Raw genomic sequence first — 25,270 nt, 5'->3', positions numbered from 1 at the left:
TGAAGGGCCCGTTTGAACCGATCCATCGTTCTGACATGAAATACCTTTCATGGAAATTGGCTCTCCTCCTCGCTCTCACGTCGGCTAGGCGTGTTGGAGAATTGCAGGCCTTGACTATCCAAGAACCTTTCCTTCAATTCAAGAGAAACACTGTCATCATGAGAACGAATCCGAGGTTAATGCCTAAAGTCCCCTTGGACTTCCACTTGAATGAACCAGTCATTCTGAAGGCGTTCTTTCCTCAACCGGCTACACCAGCAGAGAGGACATTGCATTCCCTCGATGTGCAACGGTGTTTGAAATTCTACTTGGAGCGTACGAAGAGTTTTCGGAGAACCTCTCAGTTATTTGTTGCCTTCGGGGGTCCAAGCAAGGGCCTTCCTCTTTCCAAGCAAGGCATTTCTAGATGGATCACGAGTGCCATTCTGCATTGTCACACTGCTGCAGGCAAACCTCTGACTGGGAGGGTTCGAGCACATTCCACGAGATCTGTGGCTTCTACTACAGCCCTCTTCGCAGGGGTCCAGATCAAAGACATTTGCAGAGCTGCTACCTGGAGCAGCATGCACACTTTTACCAGGCATTACTGCTTGGAGTCCTTACAACAAGATGATGTGGCAGTAGGACAGGCTGTCCTGAGGAACCTCTTCCAATGATTGGTGAGCTTTCCTTTCTTTCCCACCTTCCATCTTTCACATTTTGTATCTTTATGTCATGTTGCCTATTGCTATATTGTGATGATGCAAAATGTGGTTTTGTTACTAACTGCTTACTACTCTGATACAAAGCATGGGAATCTATGAAAGTTCCAATCCTGGGGTAAGAAAACAAGTTACTTACCTGTAACTTTGGTTCCCCAGTATTGGTAACTTTCATAGATTCCCATGCACCCACCCACCTCCCCGAGGAAAGCTCAGCCTACAACAGATATGGTGTCTAAGTACACAACGGCTACGAAAATCTGAGGCTCTGAGGTTCCTTCAGGAAGGTTCTGAGGGGTGAGGCACTTCTGATTGGCTGAGGGCTAAGTTTGGTCTCTTTTACACAAAGAGGGTGATATGCTACAAAAGGGGAATAAGGCCTAGGCCTTTTTCCTGGTCTTTTGTACCTACAGCTATGGTATTTTTGTTACCGAGACTCCCATTCCGACGACGGGGAATGATACAAAGCATGGGAATCTATGAAAGTTACCAATACTGGGGAACCAAAGTTACAGGTAAGTAACTTGTTTTCTTCTAGCCCGTTACAGACCGGGCAAGACCGGACCGGGTTATCTCCCCTGTCGTTAACTGTTCCCAGGACTTCTAAGGACTATTTACCTGTGGACACGAGACGCTGATTCCGACGAGGACATGGCGACTCGTGAGACGAGAAGTAAAGCCACTGCTTCCAGCACTGCGGTTGCAGGTACTCTGGACAATTTTTTAATTAGGGCCAGTTCGATATTGGACAATGAACTGAATGTGGTGGAGAAACGCTTATCTCTAGGTATAGATAGCGCTAGAAGATAATCACTTGGACTGATAGCTAGTGCTAGGACGCCTGATAGGGAGGGGGGCTCTGCAGACGAGGTTTTGGAGAGCATTGACCAAGCTATCAGTGCAGTACTGCAGGATCCTGAGAGTTGCTCGGGGGGGCTAGAGTCTCACTATCTCCTATCCCAGAGATACTTCCACCTCCTACTATCCCCAGTGTGCCTATTGTGGTCCCAAGTGATAGGGTGGTTACTACGAATTCTCAATCACGGGGCATAAGGGAAGGTGCTATTCAAAAAAGGAAGCGGCCCACACAGGCGAAGGGGGGGGGAAAGGCTAAATTAGACATCAGAGCAGAAGTAAATCTCCCCTCAGATTTGCAAGATAATAGGGAGTCCAATACTGTAACTCAGAATCATCCTATCCTAGTACCGGAGTTACACTCGCTAACGCAACCCACTATATTTAGTTTTGGCGACCCAGCACGGGAGGGTGGAGGTGACTCTCTGTTGGCCCTGGGTAACACGCTCAAAACCCTCCTGAAACCCCTGTTGGATAGACTTAGCTTTATCGAATCCACTCTAAAAAAGTTGGAAAAGACATCCGGGGAGTTGCTGAAAAACTTTAGCTCAGCCACTTGTACTCATAGGCCTAAAGGAAACATAATGCAAGGGACAATGGCACCTAGGGTCGCCAACCAAGCACCAAACAGTGACAAACCAACTACCCCTACCGTCGTCCCAGCAATGGCTAGAGATGCCAGGTCCAACTCCGGCGGTAGTATGGATAAACTAAATGCCCCCCCCGTAGCGGTTGGTGTAGATAGGCCTATCTCCGTTAGGACTAAGGATATGAGCAACCACAGAAAGGCTGGGCCTACAATTGAGGGTACTAACCTGAAATGGAGTCAGATTGTTAATATACCGCCTGCGGCTGCTCCTTTGGTAGTGGTACTTACTGGTGTTCCGGAGCATACTGGGGCCTCACCTGAGACTTTCTTTCCCTAAAGAACAAAGTTATCAACTGGTTAAATATACACAGGCCCCTTCCACCACATTTACCAGCTGAAATAGTGATGGTTAGAAGGGTCCCATGGGTGGGACCCACTGTAAAGAATATAAATGGGGACTGTATCTTGGTTAACTTTAGGGATGAGGGTATTGTCTCCCATATCTATAACTGGGTGGGGCATGTAGGGAATACCTCTGTCCAGACTCGACCCTTGGCAATCTTCTATCCTCCAAAGAGTGAAGTAGCGGGCAGAGAGAGGGAGGATGGCTGGACCAGGATGGCACGCCCAAGATGGTATGGCGGACCAGGGCCATCTCACCTTGTTGCCCCTGTGCCGCTAACCACCTATCTACATGAGAATAGGTATTCTATCCTGGATCAGGTAGATTGACTCCAAATGCAGAGTAGTGTGGGGGGTTCGCCTACCAGTGGTCTTCTCACTATCCAGCAAAGCGACCTGTCAGAGCCTACCCCCATAGCCGAAGATCTAATGGGGGTCCAGGAATCCTTGTGTGGGCCCTCAACTAACAATCCAATCCCGAGGGCATCCACATGTTGTACTGAGGACCCACCATGGCCGACCCAGGGGATTGTACAGACAAATCGACACTTCAAATTCTGTCATGGAACATCGCCGGGCTAGCAAATAAATTGGCATGCCCAGACTGGGGTTCATTCATCGATGACAATGCCATCTGCCTCTTCCAGGAAACCTGGGCAAGAGAGAAGGTATTCCGTTCTGGTTTTGTCTCCTTTTTTGTTCCTGCAAAGTGGGGAGGGAGGGGAAGGCTGTCAGGGGGTCTAACAACTTGGTTGAAAGTTGACTTAGGCTGTACTGCTAAGACTCTGATTACCGACTCAGATGACATACAAAGTACTCTTTTGGAGTGGCCTAATATGTCTAAATTGGTTATTATTAATGTCTATTCTAGGCCTGTGAACATTGCGGCAGAGTCAAAAACAATTGACGAGCTTTCCAGGCACTTAGATAAGGTCCCGCAGGGTGCAATGATTGTCATAGGTGGCGATTTCAATTCACATTTTGATCCCTTGGTGGACCAGTTAGATGGTCTGATACTGGAAGAGGATCATTATTGGAAAATCCCTCGGGTGGTGGGCCCATCACCAAAATCCTGGTCCCCTTTGAATGTTCAATTGCTTTCCCTAACCCTAGCCCACTCTATTAGGGCGTGCAATGGTCGGGTATCTCCGGATATCCCAGCCAGGTGCACCTACAACAAGAGTGGACAAGAGTCGCGCCTGGACTACATTTTTGTTGAGACCAAGGCATGGCCTAAGGTGAAGGGGTTTAGGGTGGAGGACCGAGGTGATAGCGATCACAACGCTCTGATCTTATGCCTCCACTCCCCTGCTATTTTCATCCCTACACCTCGGTGTGAGAGTGGGCTGGTCAACAGAGCAACATTGTCGAGCAATAGGAGAAGGATTAGGTGGGACAAAGTAGTGACTCGCCCAGACTTGTTGTCAGAGATCTACGGTCACGTAGTTGAGGCATTAGAAGCAGTTAGTTCTCTGCTTACTAGGGGTACTTCCCCTTCTCTGCTCGACGAACTGGGGGTGCTATATCAGGCTCTGATAGCTAGCCTTGCAGGGATTTTTAATCCTGCGGGAAGCGGGATCAGGCCAGGCAGAAAACCCTCCTGGTTTAACCAGGCGTGTAGGAGGGCAAAAACCGAACTTATCCATGCCTTGAAGCAGAACAGAAGCAGGGACCAAATTAAATTAAAAGGGTCAGCCTACCGGTATCTGATCCACCATGCAAAGAAAGAGTGGGAGGTCGATCACTGGGTGAAATTGGTTCAATCACTGGCAGTGAAAGACCCCCGCAATTTCTGGCAAATTGTAAATACAGGATCAGTTGATCCCGTGGTGGCCGTGGCACCCAACATTGCCGCTGAGGTTTGGGAGGATCACTTTGGGAAGTTATATCAGGGAGACAAGGACTGTGATATCCCTGAGTGGCAGGCATCAGTGTCAACTCCCCATGATGGTTCTGAAGGGAGTGAATTTTCTGTTGGGGAGGTGGAAATGGCCATCATGAGTCTATCTTCTGGGAAGGCTCCGGGTCTGGACAGAGTCCCTGGGGACCTTCTTAAACATGAACCACGGGTCTGGGCATCTTATCTAGCATTTATTTTTAATGCCATATGGGGAGGCATGTCGGTGCCTGATACTTGGCTGGGGGCAGACATTGTCCCTATCTTTAAGAAGGGATCGCCTGTGCTCCCGGCCAACTACAGGCCAATTAGCCCATCGATGTGCCCCAAAAACTTTTTGCTAGATTAATCTTAAATCGTATCTTAGACTGGACAGAGGAACATTGTACCCTGAGCCCTTACCAAGCTGGCTTTCGAAGGAATGTCTCTACAACAGACTAAATTTTCCGTCTTAATATGTTTTTTTGGAAGGTTGTGAAGGCTGGTGGGGGTGCACTTTATACAGTCTTTGTAGATCTACGCGCAGCTTTCGACTTAGTTCCCCGTCGGAAGCTGTGGACTGTGTTGGGCGAACTAGGGATCCCACCCCCACTCTTAAATATCCTGATTCCCCTCCATGCAGGAAATTATGCCCAGGTCAGAAGTGGCTGTGCTGGGTCTCTAACAGCTCGATTCCCCGTTGGCCGGGGGGTTAGACAGGGTTGTGTCTTGGCACCGACCCTGTTCTGCCTCTATGTCAACGGGGTAATTGAGCATCTGGCATCCGTCGCGGATACCGATGCCCCGAAGCTTGCGGGGTCTAGGATTCCGGCGATCATGTTCGCGGACGATACCCTGCTCTTATCAAAAACACCGATGGGTATCCAGCGAGTCCTGGACGGTTTTGTTTCTTTTTGTCAGGAGCGCAGACTTGAAATCAACACCACCAAAACCAAATTTATGATTTTTAATCCACCTGCCAAAACACGTCCAAACCCTGTCATTGAGGGAGTAAGCCTTGACAGGGTGTATACCTTCGACTATCTTTGCCTGACCCTCAATGAATCATTTAATTGGGCACACCATCAAGTAAGATCACAACTCAAGCTGACCCAGATAGCAGGGGGCATTGTGAAACTACTGAATAAATCTGCTTTTAAGCCGCTTGGCCCCCCTCTTGAAATTTACAAACTAAGAGCGTGTGGGGCAGTGACTTGCGGGGCCGAGCTTTGGGACTTGGATGCTAATGACAAGGGTAACTCGTCATGGAGTTCCCATTCATTTCAATGAAAATTACATTGAAATGGTGTTCATCTCATAGCATCCAAGTGGTTAAGCCTGTGCCGGGGATTGCAGTTGCAGAGAATAGGTTTCTCAGGCAGCTGGTAGCTTTACCACCAAGCACCCCCTGGTTCCTCTTAGCCTTGACTTGGGGATCCGGCCATTAGAAGAAGATCTGGCCCTAAGACCATTAACTTTTTGGAGGCGGCTCTGGGTTACCCCAGAGTTGAGTGTCTATAGGGGAGAGTTATCTGAGATCTTGTGACTACCTAATGCTGCTAAACTATCTTAGCTTAGGTACGTCAGAGGGGAACTTTTGAATCTAGACCTTGAGGCACTGTGGACTGACCCGGAGCAGGCATTGGCTGGCATTTCGAGAGAGCAGCTGGTTAATCTGTTCCGGGAAAACAAAAGGGCACACTTACTATCTACCATGGACATGGGATCATTAACAGCTATGTTCCTAGTAATCAAGGATAACTATCTCTTTGAGCAAGTCCTGGATGAGATTAGCCCCACTATGTCGAGAAAGCTTTTTTTTCAGTGGCGTCATGGTTCCGTGCCAATTAGAGCGCTGACTTCGAAATGGACCATTTCATCCTCTGGGAGTTGTCCAGGATGTACTGCTAGTCTTGAAAGTGAGGTTTATGTGATCTTTTTTTGCCCTGCCTATGCCACTCCAAGGAGGAGTTGGTATGTCCCGTTATGCAAAAACCTGGGATTAACACACTGTGCCCAAGCCTTCAGGGTTCTTAAGTCCGATCTTTCCCCGGTTGTTGTGTTCGCTGTAACAAAGTTTCTAGCAGCAATGTGGTTTAAGAGGAGGTCTCTGTTGCAACCCCCTAAAGACTAGATCTATGACTGTGACTGGACCACCTGGGGGTTGATGTGCCCTACTTTGTGCTGGGTTTTGCTTATTTATTTATCATGCACTTTAGCACCGTTAAGGCATTAGTTTTAATTAAATGCTTATTGGTCAATTTTTACTCTTGTTTTAGCATTTTTAAATGTATACATCTGTAACTGCTCTTTTATGACAAACACACTGTCGAAATAAAGAAATTATGAATGAATAAATCAGGCCCTTTCTTAACAAATAGAGCAGGAATTAGCTTTACATGGCAAATACAGGAGGAAGGGGTTTACATTTTAAATGATCTGACAAACGCAATAGGAAGGGCTTATATTGTGTGAACTCTGACATATTCAGGGGTCCTCTTTGACAAGTAACAGGAAGAGGTTTTACATGTGAACTCGGTGACAATGGGAAGAGAATGAATATGAAGGGCTGTTTGCTGCTGTGGGGCACTACACATGTGTGCACGCCTGCACGGAGATGATCTGGAGGGTTTTCGGATCTGGCGCACCTGTACTGAAATCAGCTGAATGCTGCTGGAAGTGGCTGCCATTCATTTCAAGCCAGAGATGGAGCCCTGGGGCGGAGGTTGAGACTGTAACTAACGTAATTGGTGCTTGGGGTCAATGCTAAACACAACCTGTTGTGCACACGATGTGATCAATGTGGATGGGTGGGTGCGGCCTGCCCGTGGTCACTAAGCAGGGGTTCTTACAAGTAAATAAAGACGCACTTTGGCTTATTAATGTTCAGCTCAATCTTTGGCAGCCTCATTAGGAAAAGCGCATTGTCCACGCTAACAACCGAAGCAAGAGGCCTCTGTCGAGGAACAACTGTTGCTGCCTCGTTTCAAGAGTATGACTTATTTGTGGTTTAGTAGGTACAGCGCATGTCTTCCTTCACCCATGACCTCAATTACAATGCAGTGTTGATTGTTGAAGCCCGTATGGTGAGAAGAAAAGCATTAATACTGACAGCACTCTCACATCCCTTAGTATGCACTCCTGGGGGGGGGGGGCACTCACACAACTCGTACAAACTAGCAGCTGCGCCGGGTGACCTGGCAGCCATGATGGCTGATAACTGAAGAAGCCTCTTCATTAATTGGAGTTCGTGTGTGGTATTGTTCATGTGTGCTGGCACCAGGCTGTGATGCAGCGCCCTCCTATCTGCACGGAGAGTGGATTACTGTAAGTGACAAACACGTCGGCGGGCTATAGCTTCTTCAGTACTCTTTTATATACTCCTCTTACTGGAATGTGGACAGCAGAGCTTCTGAGCTACATCTGCATCTGGGCTGATTTTGACTCGCATTGTACTTTTTACTTCATGATCTTAAGTAAGTTAACTACCTTTGCATTCAGGTGTTGTTTATCTGAGTGTTTTTCATTAACAAACATTCGATGATGGTGAAATTCAACCACGGTTTGATCAAGCATGGTAATTCACTTTATAATCCTGTGTGTGTAATACGACCCTTCTGGTTCTGACGTTTGTTCACGTTAAAAATGTCGCGTGCATGAAGTGCTGTACGTCCATCGCGTGAGCCATAACAGGCTCTACCTGTCCGCTTCACTATCTGGGTGGAGTTTGCCCCGTGACTTTCCACTCGCACAAAGAGCGCTGCTTTTCTGTTCTTTACGTTTCCTCATTGCTAAGAGGGGAGAAGGTGACAAGCAGAGGGATCCGCGAGGTAAGAAACTATTTACAACATGATCAGAAAACGGTGGTCAGGATTGAGTAGGTTACTAAAAAAAACACGATTTTACAGTGCTAACTGTCGCAGATTTCCCAGGTAAATGAAAATTGCTATAAATGTACGTCTTGTTACTGTGAAAGAGAAAGTGAAAGTAGTTTGCTAAAAGGAAATGCTGTCTCCTTTATTCTTCATGTTTTCCATATTCATCGTGCAAGCTCTGGCACGATTACGTTACCAACACCTTTCTGTTATGATGATCCTGTCCACATTTACTGACGTTCTTTTACCTTATGTGTGCGTTTGTTTGTTGCTAATGAACAACGTAAAAAAAAACCCTAAGAAGTGGTGGCTGGTAAACTGGGAACATGGAGAGGCGTACATACCATACCGATCCAAACAGAGTGAAGCAAGCCAGACCAACTTTTAGTCCGTTCCGTAAGGCTCTCCCCTGAGAACTTTTCGGGGGAAAAAGCATAGCCCAGAATTGTATTTTAAAGCGCAATGTGCACTTAATTTGGCTGAACCTTCAGACAATCTGTATGAAATATTGCGATACTTTTGTGGTGTGGGAGGCAAACCTTACTCTTTGGTAAGAGTATTGATCTAACACTCCTCAAGAACACTTTCATAAATTGTAGGCAAGCGGGTTTTGAATACAATCCACCTAAAAGGTGCAAAAATTCAATAGGAAGTAATTACATACAGCACCCGAACCAGAAACATTTATTTTCGGTGATTTCTGCAGATTATGCAACAGATGGCCGATTATTCGAATTGCTGGAAAATCAATCAATCAAACAGGACTTGTAAAGTGCAACTATTCACCCATGAGAGTATCCAGGCGCTGAGAACCCTTCTGTTAGGGAGGTGTCTGTTGAACAGACAAGTCTTGAGTCCTTACCGGACTTCCAACAGAGGATGAGGTCCAGAGGTGAAGGGGGTGGGGCGTTCCAGGCCTTCTCAGCAAGTAGGAGAAGGAGCGTCCTCGACTGAGCGTCCTCCACTGTTGCTTCGGTGGATGCGCAGACTGACAGAGAGAGAGAGGTGGAGTGCAGTTGTCTAGAGGGTTGGTGGAAGTTCAGGCAGTGGTTTTGGTACACTGGTCCTTAGTTGTGTAGGGCTTTGTAGGTGTGGATCAGCATCTTGAATTGACATCTCTTGGGAATGGGGAGCCAGTGGAGCTTCCTAGGGTGGGGGTGATGTGGGTTCTCTTTGAGTGGTGATGAGTCTGCTTGCTGAATTCTCTATGGCCTGCAGTCTCTTCAGGAGGTGCAAGGTGAGTCCTATGTAGTGTGCATTGCCATAGTCCAGCTGGCTGGTGACAAGGGCTTAAGTGATGGTTCGTCTGCTGTTGATGGGGAGTCATTTGAAGCTCTTACAGAGCATGTGAAGAGGAAGGAAGCAGGCTGAGGAGACTGAGTTGATATGGCTTTTCATGTAGAGCTTGCTGTCTAGGATAATGCCAAGACTGCAGGCATGGTCTATCAGTGGGTGTGGGTCCAAGTTCAGAAGCCCACGAGGCATCGTTCCACAGGAAGGTGTTGTTCACGAAGATCAGCACTTCCATTTTGTTTCTGTTGAGGTTTAGGCAGTTGTCTTTCATCCAGTCCGTGTCGGTAGCCATGCATCTGCACAAGTTGGCAACTGTGGTGGAGAGGTCTTCTGAAAGCGAGAGGATGAGCGGAGTGTCATCGGCATACAACATGATGTTTAGTTCATGGGTTCTGACGACGTTGGCCAAGTGGATCATGTAGATGTTGAACAGTGTCGGGCTGACAGACGAGCCTTGGACGCCACAGGTGATCTTCTTAGGGTCCGAGTTGAAAGGTGATAGGCGGATTCTCTGGGTTCTTCCAGTGAGGAAGAAGGCCATCCATTTGAGGGTTTCTCTGTGGATACCAATGTGGTGAAGCCTCTTGAGGAGAGTGTGGTGGGATACAGTGTTGAACGCTGCTGAAACGTTGAGGTGGATCAGGACTGCCATTTCTCCCCGTTCAAGGAGGGATCTCATGTCATCAGTGGCAACAATCAGGATGGTTTCGGTACTGTGGTTGGTGAAGAATCCGGATTGGGAATAGTCTAGAGGATTGTTTTTCTCCAGGTGTTCCAAAAGTTAGCAGTTGATGACTTTTTCGAGGACTTTGGCAGGAAAGGGGAGTAGAGAGATGGGATGGATGGTTTTAAGTTAGCTGGGTTTGGCACATAGTTTCTTGAGAAGGGGTTTGAACTCTGTGTGTTTCCATTCTTCGGGGAAGGTGGCCGTGGTGATGGATGAGTTGAAGATGGTGGTGAGCTTTTTGCTGCTCATCTTGCTCCTGTGGTTGAAGCTGTGGTGGGGACAGGGGTTCGTGGGTGCTCCTGAGTGGATGAAATTCATGATGGCTGTGGTTTTTTGAGCGGTAAGCTGGTCCCATGTGGTGGACAGGTGGTTAGAGTTCCCACTGTGGTGGTGAGGAGGCTGAGGGTGTCGGCAACAGTGGGTTGTGGTTTAAAGTTTTTTGTAGATGGTGGAGATCTTGTTGTGGATAAAGTCTTTCAGGGTGTCATAGAGTTCCTGGGAAGGGGTGATGATGTTTTCAGTAGATGAGGGTTAGATTATGTTAAAGAGGTGTTTGCTGTGTTTGAAACTGGCTTTGATGTGGTCGACAAGGGCACTGCTTCTTGTCTCTTTCAGGAGATGGTGGTATTGGTTGAGGGATGTCTTAAATGTGGCTCAGTCTGTGTGCTGCTTGCTTGTGCGCCATTTCCGTTCAAGTTGTTTGCAGTTGCTGTTAGTGGTTCTCAGTTCCATGGCCCAAAGTGGCCTGTTTGGAGGATCTCTTTAGTTTGGTGGGCTTAATGGGGGCATCTCTGCCAGCAGAACTGGTGATCCAGGCAGAAAAGTTATTGACAGGTCTGGTGGCTCAGTGGACTAATGCGTCCATTGCAGGGGCCTGTGTTTGACCTCATGGTCACAGGTTCAAACCCTGTCGGGTCCACTCAGCCTTTCATCCATCTGAGGTCGATAAAATGGGTACCGTTGAGTTGGGTAACAAAAACATCTGTTATTCAGCGCTAAGAGACCTCTGGGTGAACGTGCGCTTCACAAATACTTATGTTATGACAGCCTGTTGGTTGTGGCGTCATAGCTAGAAGTGTTGAGGGCGTCAATCCACTGGCCTTCTGATACTTTGTCCCAACTGTGTGTGAGGTGCTGGGTGGCTTGGGGCCATGCCGGAGGATCCTGTGATGGAGATGTGGACGATGGCATGGTCTATTCAGGTGAGCCCAGAGACATGGCTGTGCTTAACTCTGGCCGAGAAGGTGGAGTGGAGTGTGTGTCCTGCGATGTGTGTGGGGTCGGTGACTAGTTGAGTGAAAATGATGTTCATGCTTTTGAGGAGGTTCAAAATGTTGACGTAGTCGAGGTGAAAGTTGAAGTCACCGAGAGATATGTAGTGTTTGGAGTCCATGGTGAGCAGGGCGATTAATTCTGGGATGGAGTCGCAGAAGCTGGGGCGAGGTCCTGGAGGTCTTGAGGTGAGGGTGCCTCTGATGGTGGTTTTGCCATTGGTTTGGAGTTGGAAGTTGAGGTGTTCCATGATCGGGTGGTGTCGTCTGTAGTGGTGGTGGGGCACTCAAAGGTTTCTTTGTGGATGGTGACAATTCCACCTCTGTGTTTGTAGGGAGATCGCGCCTAGCCAATATTCTGAATTTGTACTGGTGTCATTCTGTGACACAGGACACAATTCAACTAAGCCTACACATTGTATGCATTATGTTCGGTGCAGCAATCTGCATGCAGTGAGGGGGCTGTTTGGAAAAGCCCTATATTTTGCACTGGAACACCAGGATCCCCGGGGACTATGGGCCATATGTATGAAAATGTCCATTTGCAATTCTCAAATAGCGATTTTTTGTGAGTCGCTATTTGAGAATCGCAAAATGCTATGTATGTAGGATTTGCTATAAATTTTGCGAATCCTACATATTCCTTAATTGCGAATCGCAAATTGCGATTTGCAATTAAGGAATACTTCCCTATTCATTTCCTATTGGCCCAGAGGCCCATAGGAATGAATGGGAAGACATTCTCAATTTGCGATTCTCAATTAGAGAATCACAAATTGAGAATGCCATTTCAAGATGTCAAAAGGACACCCTGTTGCACCCCTGAAATGAGCATGGGTGCAGATGTGGCGTACATACAGGCCCTAAGGGGATGTATGTGAGTCACATGGCACTTTGAAAATAGCAAAAAAGTGAATTTGTCAAAGAAATCGAAAATTACCACCAACTTTAAGTTGGTGGTAATTTGCGATTCCTTAAGTCACGTTTCACGTTCACGTTTCAAAATGCTTTATTCGGTTTGTACAAGTACAACCATATAGCAACATTCATAAATGCAATTGAGGTCACATTTATAAAGAAGAAAGAATAATGAAACTTTCTAAAACAATTACTTTGATCCATGCCAATCAAATTAAAACCTGCAATATATCACATTTGTATTACGGTAGAAAATAATCACTATATATAACAGCAATTTAAAAGCATGCCAAGTGGGATGGTACTAAACAAGAGGCCTATGCTGGCCATAAAGTGCAATAGTGTGTGTAAAGTATGCAAAAATTGAACGTTGTAATTAGCAGCAATTTAGAAATTTAGTGCAAAACATGCCAAGTGAGGTAACACAAGTCAGAGAAAAGCCTGCGCTGGGCATAAAGTGCAATAGTATATGCAAAATATGCAAGGATATAACTAAAGTGCAATGTCTATATAATCTCTTACCTAATAATCTCTTACATATGTTAGCAGCAATTTATATGCAGAAAATTAAAAAGACATTAGTCCAGAAGGGTACAGAGCCGGGCAACAAGCATTACCCGGATACAAAGTATAAAATACATAATAAGCAAAGTTCATGTATAAGAGAAATGCATGTGGTTTAACAGTGGTTCACGGTTGATCAGTAAGTGTCTTTACCAACGAGGATCATATAATGATTGATTTCCTGTGCCCGATACATTTAAGAACATAGGTGGCTACACGGTAACACACATTGGGGGACGACAGGTCAAACAACAATTGCATTGCAGCTCTTATATCACGCATACTGTATTCTAAAAATAATTGCTTTAAATAAAACTTTCTAAAACCAGTATAAAAATTACAGAATAATAAAAAGTGGCAGATACTCTGTTTAGATTTCCCATCGCATGGGCACGGGCAAGACCCGGGCTTTTTTACAGTAGGGAAAGCCACCAAATGGTGAACTATGCCCAGCCTCAGGCGTGCCAGAACGAAGCGATGGGAATTAATATTGACAAATATAAGATAAAATGGAAATCCTGTACTTAGATTATATTCCAGGTACAATTTAAATGTACTTTGTGTAACATACCCCTTCATTCTAATCCCTTTTGCATGATCCATATAGGTGGTTTTAAGGTCACGCTTCGTTAAAACTAATTCTGTTGGGATATCTTTCAAAATATCCTGACCAAAAAGGGCATTGTACCAATGGAAAATGTGTTTTAGCCAAGGGATTTTGGAGTGCTGATCCAATTTAATGCAATCTAAAATTACTTCCTGAGTAAACTGGGTTTCATCTTTAGCCCAAATGGATCGCCAGAGGGAAAGGGGGCGTAGTGCAATCAAATCTGTGGCATGATGTATGCCCAGCTCCCTATGGATAATTTCATTTGATGCTGAAGCAGGAAGACATAATAAGCGTTTAAGGTACTTATTTTCTTCCTGCTGAATGGATAGGGCAATCTGCGAGTTGTGTCCCCATATCCCTGCTCCATATAGAGCAGAGGACATACACCTGGCATTATAGATAGAGATCATTTCTCTTATTCTACGCCCACCCAGTTTTGAAGCGAATCTGAAGATACAGTTTGTATTTCTAGTCATCTTCATGCCTACACAGGATTGCTCGTTTACCCATCTCCCATCCCCTGAGAAAGTAATGCCTAAATAACAGAAGTGTTGCACAGATTCAAGTTTATCCCCATCAAGGAAGAATGACTTACTTTTCTTTAATTTCTTTCCACAGGTCATGGTCATAGTCTTGCCCTTGTTAATTTTAAGCTTTCTGCCCTTAATAAAAATATTAAATTTGTCAATTAGCTTTTGGAGCCCATTCGCGGTCCTGGAAATCAGGACCGCGTCGTCCGCATATAAGAGGACGGGTATTTGTTTACCATTTATCATAGGGGCGTCAGCAAAAGATTCTTTTAGGGACAGGTCAACCTGGTTTATAAAAAGGGAGAACAACAAGGGGGCGAGAACACACCCTTGCCTAATCCCTCTGCCAATTTTAAAAAAGGGGGTGCATTCTCCATTCGGTCCAAATCTGACTTTACTTGATAAGCTGCTGTACATTCTGGCCAACAAATGAATAATTTCAGGGGGTGCGCCCATAGCAAGTAATGTTGGCCAGAGCAGTGTGTGTTCCACTAGATCGAACGCTGAGCTTAGATCGGCAAAGCACATGAACAAATTCCCTTCCTTGGCTTTTGTGTACTTGCCGATAATAAGCTCAAGGTTCACACACTGCTCCATGGTTCCTATGCCCCTGCGGAACCCGTACTGGATTGGTGACAGGACATTTTTGTCCTCGACCCAGGACTCTAATCTTCCCAGAAGCACGCGACTCAATATTTTTAGTGACGAGTCCAAGAGCGAAATTGGGCGATAATTTCGCGCTTCAGCCCTTGAACCTTTTTTAAAAAGTGGCACCAAAATAGATTGACCCCATGAGGTAGGTAGCTCGTCCTCAATAGCAGCATTAAAATAGCGTGTTAAAATGGGGGCCCATAAATCAATCATAGATTTAAAAAAGTCCACAGGGACCCCATCTGGGCCCGGGGCTTTCCCCCCCTTGCTTTTCTCAATTGCATCCCGCACCTCATTTAAAGATACCAAAAACGATAATTTCTCCCAATTAAAACTGGTTGGCATTACAGTTAAAACATTAGAGTCTGGGGCCGGAATAGAATCAAAGGTAAAATCAGAGTTAAAAATCCCAGTGAAGTGTATAATCCAGGCTTGACAACTGACATGCGAGGTTAGTTCGGGAATGTTGTCGTTTTTTAAAAACGGGCTGTTTACAGTGTCCCAGAAAAGTTTATGATCTTTTGTTTCTGCAGCCTGATCTAATTTAGCCCATGCCTCGTCCTGAAGTTCTCTCTTCCGAGTGGCTAATACGATTTTGTAATTATAACGCTCTTCCCTGATCTTACAAGGGTCTCTCGGTTTGGCATCAAGCGAAATTTTTAACCTTTTCAATGACTGGGCACAATTGTCATCAAACCATGCTGTCTTAACTTTTCTTGGCTCCCGTGTTTTGCGTGTCAATGATTTCTCAATGGCTTGCGTAATAATTAAGAATTTAGACAGCAAGATTTCTGGGCATGGTGTTGGGGATAGACAGTACTCCACCTCTCCATAGCAGTTTGTGATTACATTAGTGACAATTTTAGCAGGGTTGGCTTTTGTCCATTTCACCCTTGTCCCGTTTGGCCTTCCTACGGAGATATCCTGAATGGATTGTCCATAGGAGTTCCTTTTTGACCCCCAGCCCAGTAGTTCGACAGATACACTATTGTGGTCACTGACCGTTTGTTCAATTACCCAGACATTAATATAGGTTACAGAACAGGATACGATGATATGATCAATAAAAGATTGACTATTCCTTCCATGGAATGTTGGACATCTGGCATTGTTTGCATTCATGTTACATTCAAGAAGTTCCAGGTCATATTTGGCCAATAAATTATTCAAAGCACTGCCAAAATTGTTGTGCGGGAAGTGATTGAATACACATGTAGTTTCCCTTCCAGAGTATTCCTCCCTGTGGCCGCATGCCCCCTTGAGTGCATAAGTGCATGTTTTGGTGTTAAAGTCTCCGGACCACAAAATTGCAGCTGGTTTTGATGAGCTTGATAACATTGCATCGATGGCCTGCTCAATATCAGAAATAAACATCCCCTGTCTATGCCCGGCAATGTTGTTGTAGAAATTCACTACTATTAAGTCTCTGTATCCACTGTGGGCCACACGCAAAACGGAAGCATAATCTCCCAAGACTGCCTGGTCACTGACCCAAAACTCAGTCAATGTTGAAGATAGCAGGGTCACTAACCCCCCCTTGGCACGACCAGCCTGCGAAGCCACAGCCAACACGTTAAAAGAGGTATATCCCTCGACATATACTTCAGCCTTATCCCAGGTTTCTTGTAGGCATATGATGTCGTAGCCCTGTTTGAGAAAGTCATCCCATGCGGGTGTGTTTACCTTGGAAGCTAGCCCGGCTATGTTCCACGTGATAACCCTCAATGACTCTTCCCTAGATACTTGAGGTGAAAAAGTATCTGTTGTGGCTGACGATAGTATTTGGTTGCCCAGTTGATTTTCAACAGTACAAGTGATGTTAACTGTCATAGTCAGATCATTTGGGGTGATTACAGGGTTATCTATGTGAGGTACATTTGCGGGAAGGATTTCATCAGTACAAGTACCAGTAGTGTTAACTATCGTGGTTAGATTGTTTAAGCTTATTGCAGAAGTGTCTATGTGGGGTTCACTTTCTCCGACAAATGTGTTCGCGAGTCAATCGTTTTCGTCTAGTGAATTAAATATCTGAAATCTATTTGATGTTGGCACTGCGAATTGACCATAGATGTTGTTTCCAGGCCCGATGGTATTGTGGGAATTAAGGTAATTCGGGTTAGGCATTCTGTACAATTCCAAAGGTGGTTGTGGAACATGCTGATTACTGAAATCATAAGGGGTCAAGGGATACCCAGCACGTTGTACTGGTGCCTGCTGTACAAGTGGGTAAGGTGTGTTAATTGCTCTGGGATGTTTAAAATTCTGCACCGGAATCTTAAACCCCACCAGATTTCTATAAAAGTAGTCCAAAGGGAACAGGGTTGTGTTGTAATCATTGTCTGAAGGGGTGGGCGCATTCAGGATGGAATCTCTTGCCCATTCAGTGGTTTTGTAGTTTATGATTACACAGTCCCCATTTATTTCCTTTTTACAAGGGCCCACCCACCCTACCCTTTGGGTTGAAATGATCTGGCCTGCACCACTTAAGGGGAAACCACAGTTCTGGACAAGCCAGTATAAAATTTTGTTTTTAAGTGTTTCGCCATTTTCGAATTGGGAAGGTTTAAGTTTAGGTACATTGGCAAGGATTGCCACGAGAGGCCTGCTTCCTGGTGGGAGATTGATCACGGCGGGAATAATATTATTGTAGTAGCTACGCGCCGGTAGGTTCCTGCTTACTGAAGTGTAGTCCTTGGACACCTCCCCAGTTGCTCTGTGGGAAGTGGAAGGAGACGGGCCATTGGTAACATTACTTTGTAAATTTGCAGTTTTACCGGTAAATGTTGAGGAATTCATTTTTGTAGCTTGTAGAGCCTGTGGTTTAGGTATAATGTGGGCAGTCGTATTGGCCTTATTCACGGTCGGTACATTGGTGATAGATTGAGTGATGTGTGGGCCTAGGTGTTCTAGAATGTCTAATTTGGCTATGCCCAGTTTTTCCAGATTTTCCACCTTTTTACCTATTTGCTCAAGTTTGTCGTTTAGGGAGGCAATTAGAATCTTCATAGCATCCATGATTTGGGCCAATACAGACTCCATATTAACTGCGGGTCCTAAATTTGGCAATGGTTGTTCGCTTCCGTTAGATTGTTCTGTGGGAGGTGTTGGTGAAATTATCTTCTTTCTTCTACCCCTTTGTTTCGCATGTCCCCTAAAAGGGGCTAGTAGTTTCCTATTATGGGTACGTCTAGATCTGCGATGGGCAGTGCCATGGTTGGTCGTACTATTGACGCTACTATTGTTGTGTAGGTCTATTGTATGAGTGGTATCTTCATTGTCGCAGGATATCAATATTGCGCTTGGCGCATTACTAGGGCCCAGATCCTCAGGTGGTGTAGCATTAATCTGCAGATTAGGAGTTAGGGACAGACGACTGTCCCTATCTTGGAATGTTATGGGGAGCATAGGAGGATCTTCCAAGGTAGATGGCACAGTCCCAGGAAGGCCTGTATAAGATTGCATCAAAATGGAGTCATTTGATAATGCAGTCATATTAATGTTATATACAGTACTGTCAACAGGTTGTGGTGTGCGGTGAATTAGACAAGCGCTGGGTGGTAGAGACAATCGTCTCTCGGTGTTTTCAATTGCATTTGCTACCACTACGATTGTCTGTTGAAGCATGCGGTCAATAGCAGTTAGCGTTGGTAACGGTGTTTTGGTTTGGGCGGTCATCCTTGCAACAGAACGTGTGTTAATGGGCGTTTTTTTTTTTTTTTTTTTTTTTTAAAACCTTTATTGAACAATGAAAGCTCACAAATACTGGCCTACAACCCCACGGGCTGGCCAGAACAGAATGGTCGAATAACCAGCATACAAAAAGAAGATCTGCACAGGATATAACATCAGGAGCACTGGTGAAGCAATAAAAACCATCGAGCGTTCAGCAAGAGCAGGATAATAAAGGTTAATTTTCTAGCACGGGGAGGGGACCAAAGGAATAACGGGCCGTCTATGAGAATACAAGGGAGGGACCGCGGCAAGCCGCCATTTTATAAACACAACGTAAGAAAATGACTCCATATAATCAAATCTAGCAAAGGACAGAAACAGAATCAGACCATCAAATAGCGACAGTGGCAACAGTCAATCGCGCTCACTCACCTCCGCCCCTACCCGAACAAAGAAGACGCGATCAAAAAGCCCCATCACAAAGACTATGCAATACGCACCCCAACGGAAAAGGGGGACCTCCATAAAGGAGGAAGGGAAAGAGGGAGAAAATGACAACAAAAGGAACACCCGCCAGACCATGCACCCCAGGGGGAAAAACAGGACAATAAAACCGGCATGCGATGTAACAGAAACACGATACCAGAATAGGCAGCGAACCACAATCAGCCACGCACCGGAAGAAGGACAGAAAACCCCCGGGGGAGACACGAGGTGACAGAGTCCCGAAAAAGTGAATACACAAGAGCCATAGAACAAAAAAAGGGGAAAATAAGGGGGGAAAAAGACCCCCCGACACAAACAGACCCCCCCCACCCACCCCTAAGCCCACCCTGCACCCCTGCAGAAGGCTACGGCCTACCCCCCCCGCAGCGTGCCTGTCGCCCTAAATAGAACCCGAAATATAGTGGAGCAAGAAAAGTTGGAATTAAAAGACAAAAAAAAATAAAAAAAAAAAAAGGGGGGGGGGGAAGGAAGGGAAGGAAAGAAGGGAGTAAAGACATACAAACATACACACGGGGGAGGGCCAAAGACAGGAGTAAACGCACCCATCCACCCGCCCGGGTTAAAGGTCCAAGTCCTCGGGAAGCCAAAGAGTATCAGGCCAAAGTCCAGGAACACTAACCAATTACACAGAACCATAGCAGGACACAGAGATCTTCCAAACCGTTCATGAGCTACTGCATATAAGAGTCAGTTTTCATCAGCCCTGACCCTTTTTATCCAAAGCAGTAAGGGTCCGATCCAACGAGGACCCTGCCAGAAAGAACAGAAGGCAGGCAGCAGGAGAGTCCAACGGGAGTCCAAAAAAGTCACAGGAAGAAAAGCACGGAAGATCCAGGAAAAGCACAGAATGTAGCAAACGATGCAGGCACAGTTCCAAGGATATATCCATAAAAACCGACCCATCCGGGCCGGCACAGGAGACGTCATCGGGCAGTGGTGATTGAGAGGGACCAGGAGAATCATGAAAGTCCGGCAAAACAAAATCCAGCTCCCGGGCCAAGGGCAGAGGAGGCAGCACAGGAGGAGAAGGCGCCATCAGGTTGCGCACCTCCGGGGCGGCAGCCGGGGCCGAGTCCGCCAGGAGAGTACCAGCCACACCCCGCGATATCAATGCCTCATCCGGTCGTGGGGGCCCGGGAGGCCCGCAGTGAGGAACCGTCTCCAGAGCCAGGAGTGGCGCGGCCACCGAGAGCCGCCAGGATAGCAGGATGTTCAAGATCCCCTTAAGTGCAGGAAAACCTTCACAGTATCCGACACCCGGGCCTTGCGGCGGGCCCCCAGTGCTCGTCCGGGCCCGGCCCAAACAAATGGGGTTGGTCGCCATCTTGAGAGCCCGAACAGGCCGCGCGGCCAACAACCTCCGCCGGGGCGGCAGTCAAGCAGATGAAGTCCCGCCGACAGGCAGAAGAACACCCCGGACAGGAAGGGGGGCCACCAGAAGAAGGGGATTCACCGGCCCCCCAATGTCGCCAGTCCCGTTTTCCGAGTCCGGCGGCAAAGAACAAAATGGCCGGACCGGAGAACAAAGGGGGAGGAAGCTGAACACACGAGGAACCCCAATAAGGAAGGGCAGCGTCACCATCCAAGGCTGCCGCCACACAGGAGTCTCTCAGCCAGGAACCTCCGGCTCACGCGAACAGCGGCCCTCCAATCACCTCCAGCGCGCCCCGAAGGGCAAGCCCGCAGGCTGCATCCGGCCCAGGAGCCGGGACGAAGAACCAGGCCAGTCCGCTCTCGAGTCCCGGGAATGGTCGGGGGCACTGCACCGGACCCACAGCAGCCAGGACAACCGGAACAAGTGGTAAGTGCCTGCGGTGCGTCGTAGTAGTACCACACAGCAAGGAGGGCTTCCCGGGGCAGGATAAATGCAGGATAAATGTGAAAAACACAGGCGGGCGAACGGAGCCGAGCTAAAGCGCGGCCATCTCGGTCGCGAGCTAGGCTCCTCCTCCCAATGGGCGTTTTTTTAACCATGTTTTTAGTGGTAGATTTGGATACAGTTGGAGCCATTTGCAATATGTTTTAGATCACAAAATGTAATACCTTAACGGGCAGTGCAGAATTGGCCAGGGGGTGGTGCCCAGCCCAGTCTCTTCAGGCCTCTGAGGGCCACAGAGGGCCCGCCCTTTGCCCGGGCTTAGCCCCGCGCGCGGGCCCGCTACGCGGGAAGGCCAGCCCCTTATGCAGCGCCTCCGGGCGCCAAGCCTCTACGCGACTTCCGCTCGTGTGGCGGAGGCTGCTGGATGTTGTAGTCTCTACTCCCCCTGCTCAGCTGCAGACCCGATGGTGGAGGGCTGCAGCGGGGGGAGGAGACAGCAGGCAGCAGGCGCGGTAGTGAAGGCTCTGGATTCCCGTCCCGTGTGGCTGATGGTAGACCTGGGTCCCTGGATGCTGACCGGCAGGCTAATGGGCAGACCGTCGAGCAGGTAGGCTCGCGTGTTGTTGCGCTGTAGCGCTGTCACCGACACCCGCTCCCCAGCAAGGCCAGCCCCTTATGCAGCGCCTCCGGGCGCCAAGCCTCTACGCGACTTCCGCTCGTGTCGCGGAGGCTGCTGGATGTTGTAGTCTCTACTCCCCCTGCTCAGCTGCAGACCCGATGGTGGAGGGCTGCAGCGGGGGGAGGAGACAGCAGGCAGCAGGCGCGGTAGTGAAGGCTCTGGATTCCCGTCCCGTGTGGCTGATGGTAGACCTGGGTCCCTGGATGCTGACCGGCAGGCTAATGGGCAGACCGTCGAGCAGGTAGGCTCGCGTGTTGTTGCGCTGTAGCGCTGTCACCGACACCCGCTCCCCAGCAAGGCCAGCCCCTTATGCAGCGCCTCCGGGCGCCAAGCCTCTACGCGACTTCCGCTCGTGTCGCGGAGGCTGCTGGATGTTGTAGTCTCTACTCCCCCTGCTCAGCTGCAGACCCGATGGTGGAGGGCTGCAGCGGGGGGAGGAGACAGCAGGCAGCAGGCGCGGTAGTGAAGGCTCTGGATTCCCGTCCCGTGTGGCTGATGGTAGACCTGGGTCCCTGGATGCTGACCGGCAGGCTAATGGGCAAACCGTCGAGCAGGTAGGCTCGCGTGTTGTTGCGCTGTAGCGCTGTCACCGACACCCGCTCCCCAGCAAGGCCAGCCCCTTATGCAGCGCCTCCGGGCGCCAAGCCTCTACGCGACTTCCGCTCGTGTCGCGGAGGCTGCTGGATGTTGTAGTCTCTACTCCCCCTGCTCAGCTGCAGACCCGATGGTGGAGGGCTGCAGCGGGGGGAGGAGACAGCAGGCAGCAGGCGCGGTAGTGAAGGCTCTGGATTCCCGTCCCGTGTGGCTGATGGTAGACCTGGGTCCCTGGATGCTGACCGGCAGGCTAATGGGCAGACCGTCGAGCAGGTAGGCTCGCGTGTTGTTGCGCTGTAGCGCTGTCACCGACACCCGCTCCCCAGCAAGGCCAGCCCCTTATGCAGCGCCTCCGGGCGCCAAGCCTCCACGCGACTTCCGCTCGTGTCGCGGAGGCTGCTGGATGTTGTAGTCTCTACTCCCCCTGCTCAGCTGCAGACCCGATGGTGGAGGGCTGCAGCGGGGGGGGAGACAGCAGGCAGCAGGCGCGGTAGTGAAGGCTCTGGATTCCCGTCCCGTGTGGCTGATGGTAGACCTGGGTCCCTGGATGCTGACCGGCAGGCTAATGGGCAGACCGTCGAGCAGGTAGGCTCGCGTGTTGTTGCGCTGTGTCACCTTAAGTCCAAATTGCACTTTTTCTGTGCTTCTTGCATTGCATTTAAGGAATCGCAGTTTGCAATTAATTAAATGCAATTGCAAAATAGGGAATCACAAAATTTGCGATTCCTTATTTTGCGAGGGGTGTTTTGCAAATTTCGGCATTTGCGATCGCAAAATTGCCTTCATACATATGGCCCTATGTTAGGTATCCTGGTTATAGCCACTAGGCGGCATTTCTTATCCCAAGGAGCCCACATTTCACAGTCACATCCCGGTTCCACTCACACCTCAGCCTGCGAGGTGATGCCAGAAAGTATTTTGCTAGCTATGATAGATAGCACTGCTTAGATCAACAGTGACGAACAGCCTTATATGTAGGAGATACTGGCCTTTGAAGCAAACTGCCTGGTGTATAAAGGCATAGTACCCCACCTTTTGATTCTTTAGTATCGGAATGACCAGACCCATTCACCATGCAATTATTGTGCATTCAATAACAGTAACAATGGAACATGTCCAAGCAAACTTCTTAGCCCTGTGGTCATCACTCCTTTCATTTAACAGAGCCGAGATCTTTCACCTGAGGGTAATCTTTCTTTGCCCACTCATTGTCCTTCAGTACCATGAGGGTAAGGGGTATGGGTTATGGTTAAGGGCAAAGGGGATAAGAGATTAAATATGTAAAGGTAAGGGGTTATAGTTAAGGTTACGGGGTGAAAGGTTAGGAGTTAAGGGACGAGAGAATAAGGTTAAGGGCATAAGGTGTTACATCACAGTAAGGGATTGAGGGAAAGGTTTAGGCTAATAGGAGAAAGGTTGAGGGTAAGGGGTTCATGAATAAGATTTATGAGTTGGGGCAACCTCGGGATTGAAGGGAGGAACATTTATGACAGTTTAGATCCAGTGCCAATCGGAAGAGGGGTTGGAGAACCTGGTGATGCTTATAAGATGAGTGTTTTACTACTTCAAACAAGTTTCGGGCACAATTAAATGTAGTGCTGGAGAGACAAGATTTTCATGCATGTACAAGCTAAAGGAGAGAGTTGGAAACTATGTGGCAGCTCTTAAGCCATTGGCTTAAACTTGTGAGTTTGAGCAACTAACGGATTCACTTATATGGGACCAACTAGTCCGTTGCACAAATGACACTAAAATTCAGGAGAAACTGCTCGCGAAAAATCAAAATTTGAAGAAAGTTATAAGTATTGTTCAGAGCGTAGAAAATACTTCAATGTGAGTGAAGGAACTGCAGAGTGCTGTTGTGCCTAATGACACAATTTCAGGTGTGAATACTGGTAAATGTGAAGGTATTGATCAAAATTCACGTGCAGCAGTGATCCATAAGATTACTGGGAAACAAGAAAAGATGTCTGGAAAAAATAATAAACAAAAGTGGAACACCTATGCAGGCAGAGATACAAAGTTAAGAAGCCCAAAGTGTGGAAGTCAAGGTCATGGCCCCAACTATCCTAAGGTGAATTGCAGAAATTGTGGCAAAAAGGGGCATTATACACGGATGTGCAGAAATGTATATTTTGGGGATGAAGACGTAGTATACCCCCAACAAACTATTCATCATATAACAGAAACGCTTAGTTGTATGATACAGGTTGTGAAGGGTGTTGATTTCGATGTTGTGATAATGCTAAAATGTGACATCTGCATTGGATGCAAGCCTGTTTCTCTTTTAGCAGACTCAGGCTTCCCATATACATTGATAAGTGATAAAATCTGGGATTGCACATATTGTAATGATAATATTACTCTGTTGCCTCCTGATATCAATCCTGTGGGTTATGGGGGACATAGTATTGATTTGATTGGTTATTCTGTTCAGACCAACACATTCAAGGGAAGAGAAACTGTGGGGAAAATCTACGCTGCTAAAAGAGGTGATAATCTTCTAGGATGGCGCCACCAGAGGGATAATTTTAAATCCCAATGCACACGAACAGGTAATGTTAGTCATGCGGCAGAGTGAAGACATGGTCATCATTAAAAGTTATCATGCAGTTTTCAGTGACAAGCTTGTTCTACTCAATGGATTCAGACATAAGATAATTCTGAAAACGAAGGCACAACCGGTGATTCACAAAGTAAGGAAGGTACTGAATCTCATGACGGGCCCGTCACAAGAGGAGCTCAATAGACTAATAGAAATGGGAATTATAGGGGAATTATAGTCCTTTGAGTATTTGGCTTTGATTGTTTTAGTGCCCAAGGACAGTGGTAACAAAATCAAGATGTGTGTGGACTTAAGGAGTCTAAATAATTGCATTTGGGTTGACAGGCAACTACTGCCAAATATAAATGAGGCCCTTGCGAAACTGAGTGGTGCGTGTTTTTTCCGTGTGATGGACTTGTCATCGGCCTACCATCAAGTCTTGTTACATGAAGAATCAAGGGCTTTGACTTATTTTGTTACACCTCTGGGAGCATTCAGGTTTATTAGGTAGGATGCCATTTGTGTTGGAGTCTGCTGCTGCCTGCTTCCAGTTGTTGATGAAGGAGGTTTTAGCGCAGATAAACTCAGTTCT

At 47.4% G+C, this 25,270-nt stretch overlaps 1 protein-coding gene across 1 annotated transcript in view; it reads left to right on the top strand.

Moving 5' to 3' along the window:
* Nucleotides 1-8,093: 8,093 nt before the first annotated feature.
* Nucleotides 8,094-25,270, top strand: part of LOC144798550 (NACHT, LRR and PYD domains-containing protein 3-like) — a 925,301-nt gene continuing 908,124 nt past the window's right edge. Inside the window, exon 1 of the mRNA XM_078669484.1 lies at nucleotides 8,094-8,253. The gene's annotated coding sequence lies outside the window, so the exon portion shown is untranslated. The remainder of the gene's footprint in view (nucleotides 8,254-25,270) is intronic.

Source organism: Lissotriton helveticus, chromosome 12, assembly GCF_964261635.1.
Source record: "Lissotriton helveticus chromosome 12, aLisHel1.1, whole genome shotgun sequence".
Lineage (NCBI taxonomy): Eukaryota > Metazoa > Chordata > Amphibia > Caudata > Salamandridae > Lissotriton > Lissotriton helveticus.
Note: the sequence above shows the minus strand (reverse complement) of the source record. Positions and strands in the feature narration are given on the sequence as shown.